Below are 26,009 nucleotides of genomic sequence, written 5' to 3'. Positions count from 1 at the left end.
TAGCATTGTTGTTGCCAATTTAAGTTAATCTAAGGGTTAAGTCATGACAGGAGAGCTCGGTCACATGATATGCTCCTCCTGTACCATGTGGGAACTCAGGGACACTTCCGGTGTCCCTGACGACTACGTGTGCGGGAAGTGTATCCGCCTCCAGCTCCTGACAGACCACGTTGCGGAGTTGGAGCTGAGGGTGGATTTACTCTGGAGCATCCACGATGCTGAGAATGACGTGAGTAGCACGTGTAGCGAGCTGGTCTTACCGCAGGTGAAGGGTCCACAGCCAGCTAGGGAATGGAAGACCAGCAGGAAGAACAGTGCAAGGAAGATAGTGCAGGGGTTCCCTGCGGTCATCCCCCTGCAAAACAGATACACCGCTTTGGGTACTGTTGAGGAGGATGACTCATCAGGGGAGGGCAGCAGCAGCCAAGTTCATGGCAACGTGGCTGGCTCTGCTGCACAGAAGGGTGGGAAAAAGAGTGGGAGAGCTATAGTGACAGGGGACTCTATTGTAAGGGGAATAGATAGGAGTTTCTGCGGCCGCAACCGAGACTCCAGGATGGTATGTTGCCTCCCTGGTGCAAGGGTCAAGGATGTCTCAGAGCGGCTGCAGAGCATTCTGGAGAGGGAGGGTGAACAGCCAGTTGTCGTGGTACATGTAGGTACCAATGATATAGGTAAGAAGCGGGAAGAGGTCCTACAAGCTGAATTTAGGGAGCTAGGAGTTAAATTAAAAAGTAGGACCTCAACGGTAGTAATCTCTGGATTGCTACCAGTGCCACGTGCTAATCAGAGTAGAGGGAGCAGGATAGTTAGAATAAATACGTGGCTTGAGCAGTGGTGTAAGAGGGAGGGATTCAAATTCCTGGGACATTGGAACCAGTTCTGGGGGAAGTGGGACCTGTACAAAAGGGACGGTTGGCACTTGGGCAGGACTGGAACTGATGTCCTAGGGGTAACATTTGCTAATGCAGTTCAGGAGTGTTTAAACTAATATGGCAGGGGGATGGGAACCTATGCAGCGAGATAGGGCAAAGTAATATGGAGTCAGAAACAGATGGTAGAAAGGTAAAAAGCAATAGTGGAAGGCCGAGTAAACAAAAGCAAGAAACAAAAAGGGCCACACTACATCATAATTCTAAAAGGACAAAGGGTGTTAAAAAAACAAGCCTGAAGGCTTTGTGTCTTAATGCAAGGAGTATCCGTAATAAGATGGATGAATTAACTGTGCAAATAGATGTTAACGGATATGATGTGATTGGGATTACAGAGACGTGGCTCCAGGATGATCAGGACTGGGAACTCAACATCCATGGGTATTCAACATTCAGGAAGGATAGAATAAAAGGAAAAGGAGGTGGGGTAGCATTGCTGGTTAAAGAGGAGATTAATGCAATAGTTCGGAAGGACATTAGCTTGGATGATGTGGAATCTATATGGGTAGAGCTGCAGAACACCAAAGGGCAAAAAATGTTAGTAGGAGTTGCATACAGACCTCCAAACAGTAGTAGAGATGTTGGGGAGGGCATCAAACAGGAAATTAGGGGTGCATGCAATAAAGGTGCAGCAGTTATCATGGGTGACTTTAATATGCATATAGATTGGGCTAACCAAACTGGAAGCAATACGGTGGAGGTGGATTTCCTGGAGTGCATAAGGGATGGTTTTCTAGACCAATATGTCGAGGAACCAACTAGGGGGGAGGCCATCTTAGACTGGGTGTTGTGTAATGAGAGAGGATTAATTAGCAATCTCGTTGTGCGAGGCCCCTTGGGGAAGAGTGACCATAATATGGTGGAATTCTACATTAGGATGGAGAATGAAACAGTTAATTCAGAGACCATGGTCCAGAACTTAAAGAAGGGTAACTTTGAAGGTATGAGGCGTGAATTGGCTAGGATAGATTGGCGAATGATACTGAAGGGGTTGACTGTGGATGGGCAATGGCAGACATTTAGAGACTGCATAGATGAACTACAACAATTGTACATTCCTGTCTGGCGTAAAAATAAAAAAGGGAAGATGGCTCAGCCGTGGCTATCAAGGGAAATCAGGGATAGTATTAAAGCCAAGGAAGTGGCATACAAATTGGCCAGAAATAGCAGCGAACCCGGGGACTGGGAGAAATTTAGAACTCAGCAGAGGAGGACAAAGGGTTTGATTAGGGCAGGGAAAATGGAGTACGAGAAGAAGCTTGCAGGGAACATTAAGATGGATTGCAAAAGTTTCTATAGATATGTAAAGAGAAAAAGGTTAGTAAGGACAAACGTAGGTCCCCTGCAGTCAGAATCAGGGGAAGTCATAACGGGGAACAAAGAAATGGCGGACCAATTGAACAAGTACTTTGGTTCGCTATTCACTAAAGAGGACACAAACAACCTTCCGGATATAAAAGGGGTCAGAGGGTCTAGTAAGGAGGAGGAACTGAGGGAAATCCTTATTAGTCGGGAAATTGTGTTGGGGAAATTGATGGGATTGAAGGCCGATAAATCCCCAGGGCCTGATGGACTGCAACCCAGAGTACTTAAGGAGATGGCCTTGGAAATAGCGAATGCATTGACAGTCATTTTCCAACATTCCATTGACTCTGGATCAGTTCCTATGGAGTGGAGGGTCGCCAATGTAACCCCACTTTTTAAAAAAGGAGGGAGAGAGAAAACAGGGAATTATAGACCGGTCAGCCTGACATCGGTAATGGGTAAAATGATGGAATTTTAATTATTAAGGATGTCATAGCAGCGCATTTGGAAAGAGGTGACATGATAAGTCCAAGTCAGCATGGATTTGTGAAAGGGAAATCATGCTTGACAAATCTTCTAAAATTTTTTGAGGATGTTTCCAGTGGAGTGGACAAGGGAGATCCAGTTGATGTGGTATATTTGGACTTTCAGAAGGCTTTCGACAAGATCCCACACAAGAGATTAATGTGCAAAGTTAAAGCACATGGGATTGGGGGTAGTGTTCTGACATGGATTGAGAACTGGTTGTCAGACAGGAAGCAAAGAGTAGGAGTAAATGGGTACTTTTCAGAATGGCAGGCAGTGACTAGTGGGGTGCCGCAAGGTTCTGTGCTGGGGCCCCAGCTGTTTACATTGTACATTAATGATTTAGATGAGGGGATTAAATGCAGTATCTCCAAATTTGCGGATGACACTAAAGTTGGGTGGCAGTGTGAGCTGCGAGGAGGATGCTATGAGGCTGCAGAGTGACTTGGATAGGTTAGGTGAGTGGGCAAATGCATGGCAGATGAAGTATAATGTGGATAAATGTGAGGTTATCCACTTTGGTGGTAAAAACAGAGAGACAGACTATTATCTGAATGGTGACAGATTAGGAAAAGGAGAGGTGCAACGAGACCTGGGTGTCATGGTACATCAGTCATTGAAGATTGGCATGCAGGTACAGCAGGCGGTTAAGAAAGCAAATGGCATGTTGGCCTTCATAGCGAGGGGATTTGAGTACAGGGGCAGGGAGGTGTTGCTACAGTTGTACAGGGCCTTGGTGAGGCCACATCTGGAGTATTGTGTACAGTTTTGGTCTCCTAACTTGAGGAAGGACATTCTTGCTATTGAGGGAGTGCAGCGAAGGTTCACCAGACTGATTCCTGGGATGGCGGGACTGACATATCAAGAAAGACTGGATCAACTGGGCTTGTATTCACTGGAGTTCAGAAGAATGAGAGGGGATCTCATAGAAATTTTAAAATTCTGACGGGTTTAGACAGGTTAGATGCAGGAAGAATGTTCCCAATGTTGGGGAAGTCCAGAACCAGGGGTCACAGTCTAAGGATAAGAGGTAAGCCATTTAGGACCGAGATGAGGAGAAACTTCTTCACCCAGAGAGTGGTGAACCTGTGGAATTATCTACCACAGAAAGTTGTTGAGGCCAATTCACTAAATATATTCAAAAAGGAGTTAGATGTAGTCCTTACTACTAGGGGGATCAAGGGGTATGGCGAGAAAGCAGGAATGGGGTACTGAAGTTGCATGTTCAGCCATGAACTCATTGAATGGCGGTGCAGGCTCGAAGGGCCGAATGGCCTACTCCTGCACCTATTTTCTATGCTTCTATGTTAATCTACCTGTCGCAGATGCATCTGTCCATGATATCATTTGTAGCAGTGACCAAATCCCTGAGTGGAATTTGGGTCTGGGCGGCCCATCGACTGCAACGCGGTGGCCACTCGTTTCCGCCACATGTCCACCGCAAAACGTCAGTAACAGGCCTTATACAGACCCTGAATTTCGGCCCCTTTGAATCCAACCTCAGTGTAATTTATTTTTCTTAATTTTTATTAATTTATTACTGGGATATGGACGTCACTGACATGGCTAGTATTTATTGCCAATCCCTAATTGCCCGTGAGAAGGTAGTGGTGAGTCGCCTTCTTGAACCTCTACAGTCCGTGTGGTGAAGGTTCTCCCACAGTGCTGTTAGGGAGGGAGTGCCATGATTTTGACCCAGCAATGATGACTTCCAGGTCAGGATGATATGTAACTTGAAGGGGAACTTGCAGGTGATGGTGTTCCCATGCGCCTGCTGCCCTTGTCCTTCCAGGTGGTAGAAGTCATGGGTTTTGGAGGTGGTGCTGAAGAAGCCGGGAATGGTAGCATAGCAGTAATATCACTGGATGAGTAATCCAGAGGCCTGAACTAATGATCCAGAGACATGAGTTTAAATCCCACCACGGCATCTGGGGAATTTAAATGTAGTTAATTTAAATAAATTAGGAACAAAAAGCTAATATCAGTAATGGTGACAATGAAATTACCAGATTGTCGTAAAAACCCATCTGGTTCACGAATGCCCTTTCGGGAAGGAAATCTGCCGTCCTTACCTGGTCTGGCCTATTTGTGACTCCAGACCCATAGCAATGTAGTTGACTCTTAACTGCCCTCTGAAATGGCCTAGCAAGTCACTCACTTGTACACAACTGCTACGAAAAACAAGACGAAGAATAAAATTGGACGGACCACCCGGCATCAACCTTGGCACCAGCACCAGACACGACAATGGCACACCCAGCCCAGTCAACCCTGCAAAGTCCTCCTCACTAACATATGGGTACTTGTGCCAAATGTGGAAGAGGTGTCCCACAGACAAGTCAAGCAACAGCCTGACAATCATGCTCACAGAATCATATTTATCAGCCAATGTCCCAGACTCCTCCATCACCATTCCTGAATATGTCCTGTCCCACCAGCAGAACAGACCCACCAGGGGTGGAGACACAGTGGTATACTGTCGGAAGGGAATGGCTTTGGGAGTCCTCAACATTTACTCCATGGCTTCAGTTCCAAAAGGGGAAAGGAAACCTCCTGCTGATTACCATCTATCGCCCTCCCTCAGCTGATGAATCAGTACTCCTCCATGTTGAACACCACTTGGAAGAAGCATTGCGAGTAGCAAGGGCACAGAATGTATTCTGGGTCGGGGACTTCAATGTCCATCATCAAGAGTGGCTCGGTTACACCACTATTGACCGAGCTGGCCGATAAGTGCCAGACTGGGCCTGCAGCAGGTGGCAAAAGAACCAACACAAGGGAAAAACCTACTTGACCTCGTCCTCACCAGTCTACCTGCAGCACTTGCATATGTCCATGGCAACATTGGTAGCAGCAATCATCACACTGTCATTGTGTACACCATTCATCATGTTGTGTGGCACTACCGTGCTAAATGGGATAGATTCAGAACAGATCTAGCAGCTCAAAACTGGGCATCCATAAGCTGCTGTGGGCCATCAGCAGCAGTATTATATTCCACCACAATATGTAACCTCAAGGCCCGGCATAACCCTCATTCTAACATTACCATCAAGCCAGGGGACCAACCCTGGTTCAATGAAGAGTGTGGAAGAGCATGCCAGAAGCAGCACCAGGCATACCTAAAAATGAGATGCCTACCTGGGGAAGCTGCAACACAGGACTACATGCATGCTAAAAAGCCGCAGCAGCATGCTATAGACAAGGCTAAGCGATCCCACAACCAACAGATCAAATTAAAGCTCTGTAGTTCAGCCACATCCAGTTGTGAATGCTGATGGACAATTAAACAACTAAGCGGAGCAGGAGGCTCCATGAATATCCCCATTCTTAATAATGGTGGAGCCAAGCATGTGAGTGCAAAAGACAAGGCTAAAGTGTTTGCAACCATCTTCAGTCAGAACTGCTGAGTGGATGATCCATATTGGCCTCCTCCTGAGATCTCCACCATCACAGAAGCCAGTCTTCAGCCAATTCGATTCACTTTGTGTGATATCAAGAAACGGCTGATCGCATTGGAAACAGCAATAGCTATGGCCCCTAACACATCTTGGCTGTTGTGCTGTTCCAGAACTAGCCGGGTCTCAGGTCATTGAATATATTTAAGGTGGAGATAGACAAATCTTTGAGTGATCAGGGAGTCAAGGGTTATGGGGAGCGGGCAGGGAAGTGGAGTTGAGGCCAAGATCAGATCAGCCATGATCTTACTGAATGGCAGAGCAGGCTCGAGGGGCCAAATAGCCTACTACTGCTTCTGTTTCTTATGTTCTTATGTTCTTATGAGCCAAACTGTTCCAGTACAGCTACAACACTGGCATCTATCCGACAATGTGGAAAGCTGCCCAGGTATGTCCTGTCCACAAAAAGTAGGACAAACCCAATCCGGTCAATTACTGCTCCATCATTTTACTCTTAATCATGAGCGGTGATGGAATGTGTCGTCAACACTGCTATCAAGTGGCATTTACTCAGCAATAACCTGCTCACCCATGCCCAGTTTAGGTTCCTATCTATATTAATGACTTAGATGAAGGGACCGAGTGTAATGTAGCCAAGTTTGTTGATGATACAAAAATGGGTGGGAAAGCAAATTGTGAGGAGGACACAAAAAATCGGCAAAGGGATATAGGTAGGCTTAGTGAGTGGGCAAAGATTTGTCAGATGGAGTATAATGTGGCAAAATGTGAGGTTATCCACTTTGGCAGAAAAAAATGAAAAGCAAATTATAATTTAAATGGAGAACAATTGCAAGGTGCTGCAGTACAGAGGGACCTAGGGGTCCTTGTGCATGAAACACAAAACGTGAGTATGCAGGTACAGCAAGTAATCAGGAAGGCAAATGGAATGTTGGCCTTTATTGCAAGGGGGATAGAGTATAAAAGCAGAGAAGTCCTGCTGCAACTATACAGAGTATTGGTGAGGCCATACCTAGAATACTGCGTACAGTTTTGGTCTCTGTATTTAAGGAAGGATACACTTGCATTGGAGGCTGTTCAGAGAAGGTTCACTAGGTTGATTCCGGAGATGAGGGGTTTGACTTATGAAGAAAGGTTGAGTAGGTTGGGCCTATACTCATTGGCGTTCAGAAGAATGAGAGATGATCTTATCGAAACATATAAGATAATGAGGGGGCTAGATAAGGTGGATGCAGAGATAATATTTCCACTCATAAGGGAAACTAAAACTAAGGGACTATGGGCCAGACTTTCCATTATTGTGCAGATCGCCCAAAAATGGGCATTATTTCCAGTGTTGCCGTTTATTATGGGTTTTGAAATCGCCGGATTATCGCCCATTTTCGAAACCCCAACTTCCCATTTTATAAAATGGGCATCACCGTGAGTGATCTGAAATGGGCGTTAGTGTTTAATTTTTTGACTTTCTGCCGTAAACTGTCGCCGTCCATAGCAACGCCATGGCAACGGACGTTTCCCACGTTTCAGGAGGTCAGGTGTCATCAATACATGTGCAGAAGAGGAGAGAGAGAGTGGGTGTAGAGAGGAACTGAAAGCATGGGAGGGTGTGTTGTGTGCTTGTTTGGCTGTTGTGGGAGGTAGGAAGAGATCTCGCAGCAGTAAAAGAATTGAGAGCTCAAATAAAGTTGTTTGCATGGAGATTATGGCAAAAAAATAATTAAAATGGAAGGCATGGAGAAGGTGACACATGACGCTGTGGAGATTGAGGACACTGGCGAAAGCAGTGAGGTGGGTGAGGAGCTAGAAGTAGGAGGACGAAAACGAGCTTGGAGATTCTCCGACGAGGCAAATGCTTCCCTCCTGCAGGAGGTGCAGTCATGTTGGGATCAATTGACCCAGGATGGACGTGCGAAGCCCACTCCAAAGGTTTACCAGAAGATACGGGCTGACATAGTCGAAGTGGTCTTGTTGGTGACGAATGAGTTGCAAGTGCTGGAATGACCTTGTCAGTTCCACCAGAGTAAGTATTACATTTATTTACATTTACTTATATATTTATATAATTTGAGTTGTAAGTGTAATGAGTGATTAAAAACAGATGTGATGCCTTGCACTTCTACTGGGAATGTTTTATTCAAAGCCTGCATTCACGGTGTACGTCTTTATGTAAATAATGATAATTATCATAATAATCATGATTACATCTGTCAGTTATGTCTTGTATCAGTCTCCGTGACAGTACCTAGCTATGATATCACGCAATGTTCTCATGCCATGTCGTCCTGTTACCTTTTACAGAAGAAGCTTGTGAAGAATAGGGCCGAGCAACGACGCACGGGTGGAGGGCAACCAGTCATCAGCGAGCTGACAGACATCAAGGAGCGGGTGCTAGCACTAGTGGGGAGTCACCCCCGGTTGGCCACGCAAGCAGCAGTAGAACCTGTTGTGATGCCGCGTGAGTAAAGTATACACCATTGTGTGATGTAAAGTCAATAGATGCCACACCCACTCATATCCAAACAATTATATATGATAGATGATTAATAAACGTCTTCTCTAAATAATGGTGGCCTCGACAATCATTGTAATGCAGAATTTGGTCGTGATCATGAAATATGATGTTTGTGATGATTTTGATAGCGGCAGTGCTTTTGTCGTGCATATGCTGTGTGTAGCGTTTGAATCACCTTGTGGCCTTAGCACTCCTTCTCCTCAAATAACCTCATTTATGTTTTGTAGCTCAGCCAGCAGAGCAGCCCCATTCAACACCACTGAGCCAAGAAGCTGCAGGTCCGGCGCCGGACGATCGTCAATCTGGTGCTGAGGAGCCCTGGATCTTACCCGTGGAGCTGCAGGGTGCCTTCTCCACTAATGAGAGTGCCGACTTCGAGGAGCCTGCATCGACAAGCTCCATAATCTATGCAACACCGATGACATCTAGTGCTCCTGCTGTCATGCCCTCCTCCACCGTGGAGGTAGCGGACCCAAGCACCTTGCTGCAAGGCACACCAAGTGTCTCCATGATGGCGTGGACCCCGCGGAGGTTGGTTCGACGCAGCAGGACTGCTTCACGAGCAGCAGATCTGAGCGGGGGCATGGTATACTTGTCCAGGAGAAGTGTTGACATAGGTCAGCAGATCTAACAGACAATGGGGCACATATCCCAACAGCTAGCCAGCATGTCCGCCACCATGACCGAGTACGGTCTGCGGACGGCGGAGGCCCTGGAGCCGATAGCCAGGAACACTGGTGTCAGAGGGCTATCAGTGGTCCTGGAGCATGGCACTGCACCCCAAGGTGCCGCACCCCCATTGCCAATAACACATGCGAGCCAGGACGAAGATCTTACTTCTGGCTCGGAGGATGTTCCCTCCTAGCACCATCCACTCTCGTATCCGACCAACCACCGGTTCTACCATCATCCCCCCCCAATGAAGCAGTGCCTGAGGAGCATTTTGGCAAGGCGGCTTGGAGTTGGGAGGGGAAGGGGAAGGGGTAGAGGTGGGGTGGAGAAGCGGGGGGAGAAACGAAAGTGAGGTGCATGGCTGCAGGAGTTGTATTGGTAACAATATTTTTATGTTGTTGCTATTTTGTTGGGAGGTAAGTGGGGAGGGGGGTACCTTGTTTCTTTGTATTTGTGTTCTATGTTGATGAAGTGTTGTTGGAAATTGGAAAACTTTTATGAATGATATAAATGTTAGAAATTTGTTTTGGGGTGTGTGTAGGGGTGGGGTGTTTTGTACAGTTATAATTATGATTTTATACAATCTGTAAGACAGAGGAAACAGGGCTTAGTATGTCGTAAGCAAGGAGGTCTTCCTGTACTAAATGGTATATACTTCAATGCAAGGAATATCACGAATAAGGTGGATGAGCGAAGAGCACGGGTAGACACTTGGGAGTATGACATTATAGCCATTACAGAAATGCTGAAAGAGGGGCAGGTTTGGCAGACCAATATTCCTGGCTAGAGGATTTTTAGACAAGATAGAGAGGCGGGGGGGGGGGGGGTAAAAAGGGGGAGGGGGGGGTTTGTGGTACCGATTAAAGAAAATATTACAGCGGTGAAGAGGGATGTTATGTTAAAGGGATCATCATATGAGGCCATATGGGTCGAATTGGAAAATAAAAAAAGGGCGATCACACTGCTGGGCGTGTACGATAGACATCCAAACAGTGGGAGGGAGATAGAGGAGCAAATATGTAGGCAAATTGCTGTGAAGTCCAAAAACCATAGGGTAGTAATAGTAGGGGATTTTAACTATCCAAATATTGATTGGGACAAATTTAGTGTGAAGGGTATAGAGGGTGCGGAATTCTTGAAATACATTCAAGAGAACTTTTTTAGTCAGTATGTAACAAGCCCAACACGAGAGGGGGCGATCTTGGATTTAGTTTTGGGTAATGAAGCTGGGCAGGTTGAAGGGGTATTAGTGGGAGAGCACTTGGGTGCCAGTGACTATAATTCAGTCAGATTCAAGTTGATTATGGCCTGGAATAACAGAATAAGCCTGGAATAAAAGTTCCAAATTGGGGAAAAGCTAATTTTGCTAAGTTAAGGAGTGATTTAGCCACGGTGGACTGAAAACAGCTACTTGTGGGTAAATCATTGTCGGAACAGTGGGAGGCATTTAAGGAGGAGATCCGGAAGCCTCAGGCCAAACATGTGCCCTTAAAGAAAAAGGTTGGGAAAAATAATTCAAGAGCCCCCTGGATGTCTAGGGAATTACAGGGGAGGATTAAGAGAAAAAGGGACGCTTATGTCATATATCAACGGCTAAATACTATAGAATCTTGAGAGGAATATAGAAAGTTAAGAGGCAAAATTAAAAAGAATATTAGGAATGCTAAGAGAGAGCATGAGAAATTCTTGGCTAGTAAAATTAAGGATGTTCTATAAATATATTAAGAGTAAGAGGGTAACTAAAGAAAGGGTAGGGCCTATTAGAGACCATGAGGGTAATCGTTATATGGAGGCGGAAGATGTTGGGAGGTTCTTAACGATTACTTTGTATCTGTTTTCACAAAGGAAAGGGGCAATGCAGATACTGCTATCGAGGAGGAATGTGATATTCGGGATGAAATAAATATGAGAGGGGAAGTACGAAGAGGTTTAGCAGCTTTGAAAGTAGATAAGTCCCCGGACCCGGATGAAATGCATCCTAGGCTGTTGAGCGAAGTAAAACAGGAAATAGACCAGCCTTGACCATCATTTTCCAGTCCTCTTTGGATCTGCCGGAGGATTGGAGGACTGCTAGTGTAGTACCGTTGTTTTAGAAGGGAGAAAGGGACAGGCCGAGTAATTACAGCCCTGTCAGCCTAACATCAGTGGTGGAAAAATTATTGGAAAAAATCCTGAAAGACAGGATAAATCTGCATTTGGAAAGGCAAGGATTAATTAGGGACAGTCAGCACGGATTTGTTAAGGGAAGATCGTGTCTGATTAACCTAATTGAATTTTTTGAGGAGATAACCAAGAGGGTCGATGAGGGTAGAAACATAGAAACATAGAAAATAGGTGCAGGAGCAGGCCATTCAGCCCTTCTAGCCTGCACCGCCATTCAATGAGTTCATGGCTGAACATGAAACTTCAGTACCCCATTCCTGCTTTCTCGCCATAACCCTTGATCCCCCGAGTAGCAAGGACTTCATCTAACTCCCTTTTGAATATATTTAGTGAATTGGCCTCAACTACTTTCTGTGGTAGAGAATTCCACAGGTTCACCACTCTCTGGGTGAAGAAGTTTCTCCTCATCTCGGTCCTAAATGGCTTACCCCTTATCCTCAGACTGTGACTTCCCCAACATTGGGAACATTCTTCCTGCATCTAACCTGTCTAAACCCGTCAGAATTTTAAACGTTTCCATGAGGTCCCCTCTCATTCTTCTGAACTCCAGTGAATACAAGCCCAGTTGATCCAGTCTTTCTTGATAGGTCAGTCCCGCCATCCCGGGAATCAGTCTGGTGAACCTTCGCTGCACTCCCTCAATAGCAAGAATGTCCTTCCTCAAGTTAGGAGACCAAAACTGTACACAATACTCCAGGTGTGGCCTCACCAAGGCCCTGTACAACTGTAGCAACACCTCCCTGCCCCTGTACTCAAATCCCCTCGCTATGAAGGCCAACATGCCATTTGCTTTCTTAACCGCCTGCTGTACCTGCATGCCAATCTTCAATGACTGATGTACCATGACACCCAGGTCTCGTTGCACCTTCCCTTTTCCTAATCTGTCACCATTCAGATAATAGTCTGTCTCTCTGTTTTTACCACCAAAGTGGATAACCTCACATTTATCCACATTATACTGCATCTGCCATGCATTTGCCCACTCACCTAACCTATCCAAGTCGCTCTGCAGCCTCATAGCATCCTCCTCGCAGCTCACACTGCCACCCAACTTAGTGTCATCCGCAAATTTGGAGATACTACATTTAATCCCCTCATCTAAATCATTAATGTATAGTCCAAACATGGACAAAAGAACTGAATTCCAGAGGTGCAGTATTTAACTGAGTGTGGCATCAAGCCCGAGTAAAACTGAAGTCAATGGGAATCAGGGGATAAATTCTCCACTAGCACAAAGGAAGACGGCTGTGGTGGTTGGAGGTCAATCATGACAGCCCCAGGACATATTTTTTATGCTCTTATGTTCTTATGTACTCAGAGGAACAGTTTGGAGCACGAGGCTGGAGCTGTGGGCAAATCAAAGAAACCTAGCCACCGCAGCAGCAGAATCAACAACGCGGAATTCGGAAGTGGTGAGGAGTGGAGGCCGGAAGCGACGAGGAGCGGAGGTTGGAAGCGGCGAGGAGCAGAGATCAGAAACAGGGTGGAGAGGTGGGAGGGACTGACGAGTAGAGGAGGTCGGAACGGGCAAGGTCCGGAGATCAGGTTCGGCGAGGTCCGGATATCGGAAGCAGAGAGGAGAGGATGGTCGAGGCACGGAGGAGCGGAGTGGTCGGAGCCCAGAGGTGGAGCAGCGTGGACAAGACAAAGGGAAGGCACAGCACGGGCCAATAACGAGACTGTGAGGTCATAGGCTCACATTGCGTACTATGAATTCCACGTAGAGAGTGGTCCTGTGGGAAGGAGGAAGGGAGGAAGGAGGACAGTCGGAGTATGTTTGAGTTTGTGTGTATGTATTGGCACATGCGGTGGAGCCTGGTCTCCAGTTGTCTTGGATCTCCTTGCCACTGGATCAAGACCGTGCTCAGTCAAGCCCGTGTGGTGGCTGGTGTGCAACGGCCACCCCACGTTAAAAGAATTCACGCACATGCATCGTCCACCATTTAAAATGAGTTCATCCGTCACCTGAGTACTTGTTTTTAGTGTGGAAGCAAGTCATCCTCGACCTCGAGGGACTGCCTATGATGATGATGAGGACATCACTGCAGGAGTTCCTCAAGGCAGCGTTCTAGGCCCAACCATCTTCAGCTGCTTCATTAATGACCTTCGCTCCATCATAAGGTCAGAACTGGGGATGTTCGCTGGTGACTGCACAGTGTTCAGTGCCATTCGCAACTCCTCACATAATGGAGCAGTCCATGCCCGTATGCAGCAAGACCTGGACGACATTCAGGCTTGAGCTGATAAGTGGCAAGTAACATTTGCGCCACACAAGTGCCAGGCAATGACTATCTCCAAAAAGCGAGAGTCTAACCACCTCCCCTTGACATTCAACGGCATTACCATTGGCGAATCCCCCACCATCAACATCCTGGGAGGTCACCATTGACTAGAAACTTAACTGTGCCAGCCACATAAATGCTGTGGCAACAAGAGCAGGTCAGAGGCTGGGTATTCTGCGGTAATTGTCTCACCTCCTGACTCCCCAAAGCCTTTCCACCATCTACAAGGCACAAATCAGGAGTGTGATGGAATACTCTCCACTTGCCTGGATGTGTGCAGCTCCAACAACACTCAAGAAGCTCGACTCCATCCAGGACATGGCACCCCATCCACCACTTTAAACATTCACTCCCTCCATCACCGACATAACATGGCTGCAGTGTGCACCTTCTACAAGATGCAGCAACTCACCAAGGCTTCTTCAGCAGTATCTCCCAAACCTGCGACCTCTACCACCTAGAAGGACAAGGGCAGCAGGCACATGGGAACACCACTGCCTCCACATTCTCCTCCAAGTCACACATCATCCTGATTTGGAAATGTATCACCGTTCCTTCATTATCGCTGGGTCAAAATCCTGGAACTCCCTCCCGAACATCACTGTGAGAATACCTTCACCACACGGGCTGCAGCAGTTCAAGAAGGCGGCTCACCATCATCTTCTCAAAGGACAGTTAGGGATGGGCAATAAATGCTGGCCTTACCAGCGACGTCTACATGAACACATTTTTTAAAAAGTAAGGAACCCCCCCACCACCAGTATTATTTAAAGGGATCATCAACTGCTTACAGGTTAGTTGCTAATTGAATTCTACTGGCTCCTGGTAAGTTTGTAAAAGTTTTGGGTGTTTTATTTTCTTATTTGAAGTTTCAGGAATTGGAGTGACAGGTTACTTCATGGCTTCTACTCAGACCAGTTGCTCCCAGACATGAGTGATGTCATTTGAATTCGCCTTGTTCTGGAGCATGACAGGGAGAATGAGCAGAGGCGACACAGACAAGGCCACTCTGCTTGAAGAGGAAGGAGATAGAGGGGTAGGAGGGCTGTCAGCAGGAGGCCATATCCACCCAGGGTCTTAAGCGAGCAATTCTCCAAGCTCAAACTCAGCGACAAACAGTGAATGCGACGTCTCTGCTTCGCTAAGGAGTTGCTCACTAAAATCTGCCACCTGTTGCAGGCAGACCTGCAGCTACAGAGCAGGTTGAGGACGGCATTGCCAGTGGCTGTGAAGGTGAGCATGGCCATGAATTTTTATGCGTCGGCTTCTTCCAGACTGGAACAGAAGATATTTCCAACATCTCTCAGTTTGCTGTGCACTGTTGCATAAGGGAGGTCTCTGAGGTTCTGTATACAAAGAGAGGTGAATACATTTCATTCTTTCTTGCCAGAGAAGCAGGCAGAGTGAGCACATGGCTTCGCCAGCACAGCAGGTTTCTCCATGGTGTAGGGTGCCATTGACTGCGCACACATCGCTTTGTGGTCACCGCATGTGAATTCGGTGATGTACCGCAACTGGAAGGGATTCCACTTCCTCAATGTCCAGTTGGTGTGCGACCATCCTCATCTCATTATGCAGATCAATGTTCGCTATCCCAGCAGCCGTCATAATGCCCTCATTTTACGGCAGTGTACTGTACCATCCACATTTGAACCACTATGAGAAACCAGAGGGTGACAACTGGGTGACAAGGACTCTCCGCTGACAATCTGGGTTATGACTCTGGTGCGCAACTGAAGTACACGTGGGTAGCATGCATAAAACAAAAGCCATGGTCCCATGTGGAATGTGATAGAGCAGACCATTGGGGTGCTTCAACAATGCTTCTCTGCCTGGACCGCTCTGGACACACCTGCAGTACTCGGTCGAGTGCATCTCAAGATTTATCGTGGTCTGCTGCATGTTGCACAATCTTGCAATCATGAGGGCAGAGCCCTTGCCACCAGGTATACGGCAAAGAGCTGAAGGAGAAGGAGAAGGAGAAGGAGAAGGAGAAGGCAACCAACACAGCCTTTTCTGTCTGGTCTATCCATAATTGACTTATCCGACTGTGGTATCAGTGAATGCACCTCCAATTCCCCATTCACCCACAGTCCCACACCTTAGCTCCCCTCTATTACTGACGATCACAGTGTCCTCTTGGCCAAAATGCTACAATAAAAGCCACCACTAAACAAATATTCCAAGCCAAATTTATAAATCAAACTAATCACCCTTGTGCATTCCCTTAATACCTGTCTTCCGTGTGCCTTTGCCCGTCCTAGTGCTTCAATGCAGTGCTACCCCAGTGGCTGCATCATGGCTGGTGGAAGGCTGCTGACTTTTAGTGGGTGAGGCTGCAGATGGCCTTGGAGAATGACCTCAAGCAGATCTGGGCCTAGAACTGCACTATCTTGGCATAGGTGGCACCAGTCCGGGCTGGCTGACAGACAAAAGAAAATGCACTGGCTTGGAGTGGACAAATACTTTCATCCTGATAGAGAACAGCAGGTTAGTGCTCCATGGAGCCATTGTCACTCCCCTGGGGCAGTGCTTCTGTAGTCCTAGTAATCTGTTGGAGGACAGATTGATGGACTGCTGTGACACATTGCCGAGCCCCTTTCAACACTAGTAACCGCAGCCACGCTGGCAGCAGTCTGAGCTTGCATGACAGAAGTATAAGCTTTCATTGTGGCACTCAGATGTTGGGTGGCTTCTGCTTGTACTGCAATGGAAGCTGTGACGCTGCATGATGGTTGGGTTTACAAGTGTACTAATGGAGTTGGCCATCACTTCCAAGCCTGAAAGGATGGGCTCCAAGCTCTGAGCAAGGTTAGTGCCGTAGTCCTCCATGTTCCTTGTCAGTGCACTCAAGATTTCTGGCAGGCCTGCCAATGCACCAAGCATTTCATTGTACATACCCATTAGCCTTCTTCTGTAGACTGCCCCATCAATATCCTCATCTGGGTCATCTTCAGCAGATCTGGTGTGCAACCTCTCCCTCCAGGGAGCTGGCACCTGCGCTACCCTTGCACCCTACCCTGGCTGAAGGCCTCTCATGCCCGGTGTCTCATTACAAGCAGATACCCATCCTCTAAAGTACACGGAATGTCACCATCTGAGCTGGTGGCTGCGTGTGTGCTTTGTCTGCAGCATCACTGCCTTCTTCCTCTTCCAGTTCTTTCTCCTCCACTACAAAAGAGAAAGGAACTGCGCACCCAATAAAAGTTAGGGGGAACATTGCACCCAGATCCTCAGGACTACACTGCTATCATTGACTGCTATGGCTATCTGCTCCCATTGCCTTCTCACAGTTTGTCTGGAGGGCCTCATGGCCCCCTGTGGATAGAGGATCTCACTTCTCCCGTCCAGCTCATGTGCCAAGGCCTCCAGTGCTGCATGGGAAAATCTTAGAGCATGGTCTCTCCCCTGTTGTAACATTAGTATGTCTTCTTTCTGCTCAGAATGTATTCCCCAGCTCCAACCAGAATAGACCTCCCTTTTAAGAGGTGCAGGTTGGCTTTAAGTGGTGCTAGCCTTGCACGAAATTGGGCCCCCTGCTGAGGCATGCAACATAGAAACATAGAAACATAGAAAATAGGTGCAGGAGTAGGCCATTTGGCCCTTCGAGCCTGCACCACCATTCAATATGATCATGGTTTTCGGGAGCTATCGAATTTAGCCCCGGTATCTGTTGCGAGACATGAAAAAATTACCTTCAAAGAATAAAAAGAATAAAGATTTTCGCTGCTGCGTCAAAGCGTTTGGAGGAGATCAAGTTTTAATAATTCAACTATTGCACTGTGACAAGAATTAAGGGTGTGTAATCTGAAGGAAGTTCATGAACATAGAGTGGACTAAACAATTGGAAAACACACTCAGAGTAGCTGTAAAGATGGCTGGTGTGGAAAATGGAAATGCCATATTGGATAGAAAATAAGCTTCTGAGTTAACACATTAGGGGCAGTGGCAGTATAAAGGGAGGTGGTACTCTGCACTGAATCCAGGCTGCAGTTGACCTAGAAATGTCTGATTCTGACACTATTTACAAAAAGTGGAAAAATGTTATCTTCCCAGTATTGACACTATTCACCTTGGTGAGAAAATTCATCCTTCCCTATAAGTAAATATTTTTGTGCATAAATTTGAAGACAGTTTTATTCAACTTCATAAATTATTTCCTGAAAATTTGTATCGGGGATATGCAGGGTGAAAATTCATCTGGGTCTGTTTATAGGTATTCAGAATTGACACAGTGTGCCCCAAACAAAAGGACCCGAGGCCGGCCTGAAATTGGGCCTCAGGCCTCAGTTCAATTATTTAGCCGAGCTGATGGTGTTTGACGCACCCAGTTGAAGACATGAAAGTCAGATTGCCGAAGGTATGTTCTGCAAGGGTGGGGTGGAGCGGTAACATGTGGATGCTGTTCGCAAATGCTGTGGAGTCAGGGGAGCACTCCTGCTCTTATTGGCTCCACAGCAATGATGACCGATAGATGAAAAAACAAATTACTTACATTTCATTGGTGGCCGCAAGGACTGCTGAAGAATCCTAAGGCTCACCTCCTGCTCTGCTGATCATGAACCAATTTCAGTGAGGGGATTTCAAATATGTATTAGGCCCCTCATTTACATATGTAAGAGGCCTAACGCCTGTTTTAGGTGGCTGCCCAGAATGCCTGCAAAGTTGCCTTTACCAATATGGTGACAATGGCAATGTTGCTCCCCAAAATTGATTTATTTTGCCCCCATTTTCCGACCGGAAAATAAGCACCATGAGGAGTAATTTCTACCTAAACTGAAAGAGAATTAGAAGTTTCAATGTCAAATACAGCACGGTAAAGTGCAGAGTAAAGCTGTGTTAACTCAGATTTTATACAAACCACCAATTGACCTCTCGTGGCATTGCACACATGGAGTCAAGGCCAAGGATAAAGTACGATTAGAGCACAGACAAAATTGAATCAGAGCAAGCAGATGCATTTCTGTTCCCAGTTCAAAATCAGACATTCTCTCCTGTTTTCAATATTTCAATTATAAAATCCAATGCCCACATTTGGAATGGAAACTACCTCTATAAATTGTTACACTATAATTATACCTTCTTCTCTTAGGTGGTCCCTTGTATCGAGGATGACTTGTTTTCACACCAAAAAGGGATGAGTTCACAGGTGTTTCAATGAAGGACCTGACATTCCAGGTCCAGAACTACATATTGAAGGGTGGAAGATGCCTGTGCATGGATTTTTTTAACACGTGGTGGCCGTTGCACACCAGCCACCACACGGGCTTGACAGAACTAGGTCTTGATCCATGGCAAGGATTAACCAAGACGACTGGAGACCAGCGCTGTTGCACGGACCTATTGCGCACACATATCACAGTGTGGGCTGGCCCGTGCTGCCCGTGGGCCCTCGCATCTTCTGGGCCCTGAACTCACGCCTCTCCTGGGCCCCGATCACATCGCTCTATAATCTCTCCCTGCTCCTTTTCCCGATCTCGCCGCTCCTCTGCTGCTTGCCGCCTCTCGTGCTTTACCTGCCCATGTTCCAATCAGCGACCTTGATTTTGGCGGTGTCCAATCCAGTCGCCCTTCTCCAAGTCGTCGCCCTCCTGCACCAACTTGTGCTGCTCCCTGAAGTGCCATGCCTCCACGCTGTTCCCGGGCTGCTGCACCTCCGTTCCTTTTATGGCCCCAATCTGCGGCTGGAGGTTTCTCGCAGGTCAGCACCTTCACACTATAATTATACCATCTTGCCACTGGTGATGTTGCAGTGACGCCATTGGTAAGAAATAGTAAATGCAGCATAAGTTTAGATAGGTAGTTTTCGTTATGAATGTGGACATAAGAACATAGGATAGAAAAGTCAACAGGAAGCGCATATGGAAAGAAGAAGGGTAAATTTCTGTGGGGGTTCTCCCTCACGTCTTCTGTAACTTAAGAACAGAAGAATTAAGATCAGAAGTGGGCCATACAACCCCTCGAGCCTTTTCTGCCATTCAATAAGATCATGGCCGATCTTCGACCTCAACTTTCTTGCATTATCCTCATATCCCTTGATTCTTCTAGAGTCCAAAAATCTATCTATCGCAGCCTTGAATATACTCAATGACTCAGCATCCAGAACCCTTTGGGGCTGAGAATTCCAAAGATTCACAAGCCTCTAAGTGAAGAAATTGCTCCTCAACTCAGTCTTAAAAGGCCGACCCCTTATACTGAGACTATGCCCTCTAGTTCTAGATCCCCCAGCCAGGGGACATAATCTCTCAGCATCTATCCTGTCAATCCTCCTCAGAATCTGATATGTTTCAATGAGATCACCTCTCATTCACCGAATCACCAGAGAGCATAGGCCTAATCTACTCAATCTCTCCTCATAGGACAATCCTCTCATCCCAGGAATCAATCGTTGCACCACCTCTAAGGCAAGCATATCCTTCCTTAGATAAGGAGGCCAAAACTGCGCACGGTACTCCAGGTGTGGCCTCACCAGAGCACAGTACAATTGAAGCAAGACTTCCTTATTCTTGTACTCCAACCTTCTCGCAATAAAGCCAACATGCCACTCGCCTTCCTAATTGTTTGCTGCACCTGCATGTTATATTTCTCTGTTTCTTGTACCAGGGCACCTAAATCTCTCTGAACACCAACATTTAATAGTTACTCACCATTTAAAACATACTCTACTTTTCTATTTTTCCTACCAAAGTGAATAATCTCACATTTACCACATTATATCTGCCATCTCATTGCCTACTCACTTAACCTGTCTATATCCCTTTGCAGGCTCTTTGCACCCTCCACACAGCTTACTATCCCACCTAGCTTTGCATCGTCAGCAAATTTGGATACTTTACACTCGGTCCCTTCATCTAAGTCATTAATATAGATTGTAAATAGCTGAGACCCAAGCACTGATCCTTGCGACACCCCATTAGTTACAGCCTGCCATTCTGAAAATGACCCATATATCCCTACTCTCTGTTTTCTGTCTGTTAACCAATCTTTTATCCATGCTAATACATTATCCCCAACTCCAACTCCATGTGTCCTTATTTTGCTTTACAGCCTTTTATGTGGCACCTTATCGAATGCCTTTTGGAAATGCACAACATCCACTGGTTCCCCTTTATTTACACTGCTGGTTACATCCTCAACAAGCTCTGATAAATTTGTCAAACATAATTTCCCTTTCATAAAACCATGTTGACTGCCTAATTTCGGATTCGGCTCCAAACTGCGTTTCCGACTTCTGCCCGCTCACAGCCCTTATGCGGGCAGCTAAGTGATTGGCTGTTTGATTGGTAAATCTCTCTCTCTTTTATAATCAGATAAGTTTAAATTGGAGGAATGGCAGGGCAACTCAGTCCTGTGGAGTGCATGACCTGCGGCATGTGGGAAGTTATAAGAACATAAGAAATAGGAGCAGGAGTAGGCCATATGGTCCCTCGAGCCTGCTCCGCCATTTAATACGATCATGGCTAATCCAATCATGGACTCAGGTCCACCTCCCTGCCTGTTCCCCATAACACCTTATTCCATTTTCGGTTAAGAAACTGTCTATCTCTGTCTTAAATTTATTCAATGTCCCAGCTTCCACAGCTGTCTGAGGCAGTGAATTCCACAAATTTTCAACCCTCTGAGAGAAGAAATTCCTTCTCATCTCAGTTTTAAATGGGCGCCCCCTTATTCTAAGATTATGCCCCCTAGTTCTAGTCTCCCCTATCAGTGGAAACATCCTCTCTGCATCCACCTTATCAAGCCCCCTCACAATCTTATACGTTTCGATAAGATCACCTGAATTCCAATGAGTAGAGGCCCAACCGACTCAACCTATCCTCATGTCAACCCCCTCATCTCCAGAATCAACCTAGTGAACCTTCTCTGAACTGCCTCCAAAGCAAATATATCCTTTCGTAAATATAGAAACCAAAACTGTATGCAATATTCCAGCTGTGGCCTCACCAATGCCTTATATAGCTGTAGCAAGACTTCTCTGCTTTTATACTCCATCCCCTTTGCAATAAAGGCCAAGATTCCAATGACCGCCCTGATCACTTGCTATACCTGCATACTAACCTTTTGTGTTTCATGCACAAGTACCCCCAGGTCCCGCTGTGCTGCAACACTTTGCAATCTTTCTCCATTTAAATAATAACATGCTCTTTGATTTTTTCCAGCCGAATTGCATGACCTCACACTTTCCAACATTATACTCCATCTGCCAAAGTTTTGCCCACTCACTTAGACTGTCCACGTCCTTTTGCAGATTTTTTGTGTCCTCCTCACACATTGCTTTTCCTCCCATCGTTGTATCGTCAGCAAACTTGGCTACATTACATTCGGTCCTTTCTTCCAAGTTGTTAATATAGATTGTAAATAGTTGGGGTCCCAGCACTGATTCCTGCAGCACTCCACTAGTTACTGATTGTCAACCCGAGAATGAACCATTTATCCCGTCTCTCTGTTTTCTGTTAGCCAATCCTCTATCCATGCTAATATATTACCCCCAACCTCATGAACTTTTATCTTGTGCAGCAACCTTTTATGTGGCACCTTGTCAAATGCCTTCTGAAGTCCAAATGCACCACATCCATTGGGTTCCCTTTTAACCACCCTGTTCGTTACATCCTCAAAGAATTCTAGAAAATTGTCAAACATGAATTCCCCTTCATAAATCCATACTGACTCTGCCTGACTGAATTATGCTTTTTCAAATGTCCTGCTACTGCGTCTTTAATAATGGACTCCAAAACTTTCCCAACCACAGGTGTTAGGCTAACTGACATATAGTTTCCTGCTTTTTTTCTGCCTCCTTTTTTAAATAGGGGCGTTACATTTGCAGTTTTCCAATCTGCTGGGACCTTCTGAGAATCCAGGGAATTTGGTAAATTACAACCAATGCACCCACTATTCCTGCTGTTACTTCTCTTAAGACCCTAGGATGCAAGCCATCAGGTCCAGGGGATTTATCCGCCTTTAGTCCCATTATCTTACTGAGTACCACCTCCTTAGTGCTTGTGATTGTGTTAAGTTCCTCCCCACCTATCGTCCCTTGACTATCCACTATTGGGATATTGTTAATGTCCTCTATCGTAAAGACTGATATAAAATATTTGTTCAGAGTTTCTGCCATCTGCATGTTCCCATTACTAATTCCCAGGTCTCGTCCTCTAAGGGACCAACATTTACTTTAGCCACTCTTTTCCTTTTTATATACCTATAGAAACTCTTGCTATCTGTTTTTATATTTTGTGCTAGTTTACTTTCATAGTCTATCTTTCCTTTCTTAATCATATTTTTAGTCATTCTTTGCTGGCTTTTAAAAGCTTCCCAATCTTCTGTCCTCCCACTAGTTTTGGCCACTTTGTATGCCCTTGTTTTTAATTGGATACCGTCCTTTATTTTTTTAGTTAGCCACGGATGGCTATCTTTTCTTTTACACCCTTTCCTCCTCATTGGAATATATTTTTCTTGAGAGTTGTGAAATATCTCCTTAAATGTACGCCACTGTTCATCAACCGTCCTACACTTTAATCTATTTTCCCAGTCCACTCTAGCCAACTCTGCCCTCATTCATTTATAGTCTCCTTTATTTAAGCTTAGCAAGTGGGTTTGTGATCCAACTTTCTCAACCTCCATCTGAATTTGAAATTCAACCATGTTAGGTTCACTCATTCCAAGGGGCTCTTTTATCAGGAGATTGTTTATTAATCCTGTCTTATTACACAGGACCAGATCTAAGATAGCCTGCCCCCTGGTTGATTCCGTTACATAATGCTCAAGGAACCCAGCCCTTATGCACTCTTGCTCAAGGCTCCCCTGACCAATTTGATTTGTCCAATCAATATGGAGCTTATGGATGTCCTGGATGCTTTGCGCAGCCGAGACAACCATGTGTGCAGGAGGCGTCTCCAGCTTCAACTATTTGAGCTCTGCGTTTCGGAGCTGGAGCAATGCCTGGAGTCACTACGGTGCATCTGCGAGGCTGACAGCAACGTGGATAGCACGTTTCAGGAGGTGGTCACCCCGCAGCTTAAAAGCTGAATCCCCATAGCGTTTGGTCTGCCCTCCAGGTCTCTGTAACCAGTGCCTGTGAAGAGACACTTGGTCACTCAACCAGAAAACATCAGGACTGGTTTGATGAAAATGATCAGGAGATCGAAGAACTAATAGATCGCAAGCACAAAGCATTTCTGAGCCTTAAGCAACAGCCCAACTTGGGAGCTGCAAAACAACATTACAGACGGCTCAAGGCTCAGGTCCAACAAAAAACTCGGGACCTAAAGAACAGGTGGTCGATGGAGAAAGCACAGGAGATACAACACCCACGATATGTGAGGATTCTTCACTGTAGTCAAGGCCACCTACGGTCCAAACTCCCAAGGCCCCACCCCACTCCTGGCCAAGAACAGGGAAACACTCATCAAGGACACTGAGGCTGTCAAGGCCCGATGGAAGGAGCACTTTGAAGATCTCCTCAATCAAGACTCTTCCTTTGACTCGAGTGTTCTCGATTCCATCCCGCAGCATGCCACCCGCCACCAACTCAGTGAAACTCCAATGTTGCATGAGGTTGGCAAAGCCATAAAACAGCTTAAGAATAACAAGGCTATGGGTGTGGATGGAATCCCTGCTGAGGCGCTAAAGTATGGCGGAGAGGCGCTGTTGGCGCGGATACATGACCTCATCTCTCTCATCTGGAGGGAGGAGAACATGCCGGGAGATCTCAGAGATGCAGTGATTGTGACCATTTTTAAAAATGGGGACAAGTCCGACTGCGGCAACTACAGGGGAATCTCCCTGCTTTCAGCCACTCGGAAAGTTGTCGCTCGAGTTCTCCTCAATCGTCTTCTCCCTGTGGCCGAGGAGCTCCTCCCGGAATCCCAATGCGGATTTTGCCCCCTACGGGACACAGCAGACATGATCTTTGCAGCACGCCAGTTGCAGGAAAAATGCAGGGAGCAGCACCAGCCCTATACATGCCTTTTTCAATCTTACAAAGGCCTTTGACACTATCAACCGTGAAGGTCTATGGAGCGTCCTCCTCCATTTCGGATGCCCCCAAAAGTTTGTCAACATCCTTCGCCTGCTTCACGATGACATGCAGGCCTTGATCCTTACCAACGGATCCATTACAGACACAATCCACATCCAGACTGGGGTCCAACAGGGCTGCATTATCGCTCCAACCCTCTTCTCAATCTTCCTCGCCACCATGCTCCACCTCATCATCAACAAGATCCCCACTGGAGTGAAATTAAACTACAGAACCAGTGGGAAGCTGTTTAACCTACGCCGCCTCCAGGCCAGGTCTAAGATCACTCCAACCTCTGTCATTGAGTTGCAGTATGCGGACGATGCCTGCGTCTGTGCACATTCAGAGGCTGAACTCCAGGATATTGTCAATGTATTCACTGAGGCATATGAAAGCATAAGCCTTACGCTTAACATCCATAAGACAAAGGTCTTTCACCAGCCTGTCATCGCTACACACACTGCCCTCCAATCATCAAGATCGACGGCACGGCCCTGGACAATGTGGACTATTTCCCATATCTCGGGAGCCTCATCAACAAAGGCAGACATTGATGCGGAGATTCAGCATCGCCTCCAGTGCGCCAGCACAGCCTTCGGCTGCCTGCGGAAAAGAATGTTTGAAGATCAGGCCCTCAAATCTATCACCAAGCTCATGGTCTACAGGGCTGTAGTAATAACCTCCCTCCTGTATGGGTCTGAGGCATGGACGATGTACAGAAGGCACCTCAAGTCGCTGGAGATATATCACCAATGATGTCTTCACAAGATCCTGCAAATCCCCCGGGAGGACAGGCGCACCAACATCGTCCTCGACCAGGCTAACATCCCCAGTATTGAAGCACTGACCACTCGACCAGCTTCGCTGGGCAGGCCACATAGTACGCATGCCAGATACGAGACTCCCTAAGCAAATGCTTTATGTGGAGCTCCTTCATGGTAAACAAGCCAAAGGAGGACAGCGGAAATGTTATAGTGACACCCTCAAAGCCTTCCTGGTAAAGTGCGACATCACCACTGACACCTGGGAGACCCTGGCCGCAGACCGTCCGAGGTGGAGAAAGTCCATCCGGGAGGGTGGTGAGCTCTTTGAGTCTCGACGCAAGGAGTATGAAGAGGCCAAGCGCAGGCAGCGGAAGGAGCGCATGGCAAACCAGCCCTACCGGCCCCTTCCCCGACGAATGTC

General features: G+C 46.6%; 1 protein-coding gene across 1 annotated transcript in view; it reads right to left on the bottom strand.

Moving 5' to 3' along the window:
* Nucleotides 1–26,009, bottom strand: part of LOC139274800 (PC3-like endoprotease variant B) — a 994,028-nt gene that overhangs the window by 30,242 nt on the left and 937,777 nt on the right. The window lies entirely within an intron of this gene.

Source organism: Pristiophorus japonicus, chromosome 10 (assembly GCF_044704955.1).
Source record: "Pristiophorus japonicus isolate sPriJap1 chromosome 10, sPriJap1.hap1, whole genome shotgun sequence".
NCBI classification, from domain to species: Eukaryota; Metazoa; Chordata; class Chondrichthyes; family Pristiophoridae; genus Pristiophorus; species Pristiophorus japonicus.
Note: the sequence above shows the minus strand (reverse complement) of the source record. Positions and strands in the feature narration are given on the sequence as shown.